Here is a 2,084-nt window from a genome sequence, read left to right as displayed (position 1 = left end):
GATAAAATTAGTTGTACATTTCTTGGTAACAGGAATCAGATAGCATACAAATCAGCTGTCCTAACCTTCTATGAACAACCCATGATGGCAAGTAGATTCAGTTTCTCAAGCCAAATAATCAATCTGAAATCTATATGGGACAAATGGTGCATCAAATCAATTTTATTCATATATCTGAATCTCACCATCTGAGCCATCTAAACAAGGTGAGCCTGCTTACACGCAATTGGTGGTCGTCGTCAATGCGATCGACCTGTCGAACCCGCCAGTACCTTAGTGAGCGCGTGAGCAGCTATCCCGATGAGGCAGAATAGCAGGCACAGGGAAACCGAATGCCTGGTCTCGATGTTGTTCTTGATGCCATCATGGTACACCTATCTGCACCACCAGCAAGGAAAGACACAAACATGAGCATCAACCTCCTTACAATCACATACACCTGAAAGCGAACAAAAAAATTGGCCAACTGGACTTGCGGCGAAGAGGTCGATGGCAAGGAGGTGGATCCAGGCGGAGGCGACGGTCATCTCGCTCGCAAACATCCTCACAATGCCAGGCAACTACATGCGAGATGGAGGAACAAAACATGTTACATATGTTGCCACGGCACAAGAACATTCAGACACTGCACAATGCTAGTACTGGATTTTAGTATTGCTGCAAGTATTGGACATTCAGAGAGCGTGAGGAGTGGTGACCTCTGGAAGCCATTACTTGCTGGCGAACATGGCGCGGATGATGTCGGGTGTCCAGGAGAGGTGGAGCATGTAGGCGTAGAGGATGCCGAGGGCCACGTAGGGGGCGGTGCTCTCCACTGTGCGCTTAGTCTGCGGCAGCAGCAGGAAGAAGAAGACATGAGTCCGGCCGCTGCGTGTAGTGGGTGAATACTCACTGAATGTTGCAGAAGCAATGGTGGGCTTACGATGTTGGCGTTGGGGGCAGCGATCATGAGCATGTAGAAGGGGAGCAAGGCGACGGTGCCCAGGGTGAAGGCGGAGATGGCGATCTGGGACGTCGACAGCCTTGCCGGAAGCAAGAGTTCAGTCAATCCAACCATGGTGGTCGCGACCGCCCGCTCGACCGGCTACTGCTGTAATTGTCAACCCTTGGTGAAAGAAAAGAGGGGGGAGAAGTGTGGCGCGGGTGCGTACATGCGTGAGGCCGGAGCAGAGGCGCCCTGCAGCGGGTGGCGCCGGGTTGAGGAGGGGCCGCGGCGAGCTCCGGCCGGAGAGGGAGCGGCGCGCCCCAGGAGCACGCATGGAGCTGGCCGGAGGAGACGGCGGCCATGCGCGGCGCCGTCGTCTGCCTGACCACCAGCAGCGCCCCTGGCTTTCCCCCTCGCTGTGCCGCCCGTTCCCCCGGCCAGAAACGCTGAGCCTAAGCCCCCACGCCCAGCCGTCGCGCCGCCCGTCGCGAGGTGCGTCGCGCGCCGCCGCCGATTGGATCTGGCGAGCGCGCCGTCTGCTGCCGCCATGCCTCCTTGCCTCGGAAAACGTAGGGTCTTATTCATAAAAGTGAAACATTTTCCTCACTTAAGAAAGGATTGCGGGTTGATTAACTGAAAACGGAGGGGCCTTTTTACAAAAATGCCATGACGGAGACGGACGACCAGAAACCGTATTTGCTTTATTATTAGGGAGAGATTAGGGCATGTTGGACTTAGTTGATTGTGTTTCCTCATCTTTTGTTTTTACCTTCTTCTGCATGCGTGACTTAGTTGAGTCTAGCCGAGCAGATGCAGGGTAAAATCATGTCGTGCACCGTTTTGTTGGCTTGTTGCATGCATTTTTCCCAGCCTAGCGGCCAAGAAACACAAATCATGTTGTTTGATTGCGAGTTTATTTATGCAGATGCAAAGTATGTCGTGTTTGGTTAGATGCAACAAATGGTGTCTGATAACCCCTTTTCGAAGTGGTGAAGTTACCAACACACTAACAAGCAAGACATAGATAAATAGGCATATCATAAACCCTTAAACCCTAGTCATAAACACATATCTCAACGCTAAACAATCAAGGCAAACTCTCAAACAATCCACACAAATAGAGATAACTTCCTAGGCATCCATGGCAAAGGCCTCACCG

At 52.3% G+C, this 2,084-nt stretch overlaps 1 pseudogene; it reads right to left on the bottom strand.

The window, feature by feature from the left end:
* Nucleotides 1-239: 239 nt before the first annotated feature.
* LOC123441953 lies at nucleotides 240-1,287 on the bottom strand (annotated as a pseudogene).
* Nucleotides 1,288-2,084: the final 797 nt, after the last annotated feature.

The sequence above is a fragment of the Hordeum vulgare genome, chromosome 3H (genome assembly GCF_904849725.1).
Source record: "Hordeum vulgare subsp. vulgare chromosome 3H, MorexV3_pseudomolecules_assembly, whole genome shotgun sequence".
Lineage (NCBI taxonomy): Eukaryota > Viridiplantae > Streptophyta > Magnoliopsida > Poales > Poaceae > Hordeum > Hordeum vulgare.
Note: the sequence above shows the minus strand (reverse complement) of the source record. Positions and strands in the feature narration are given on the sequence as shown.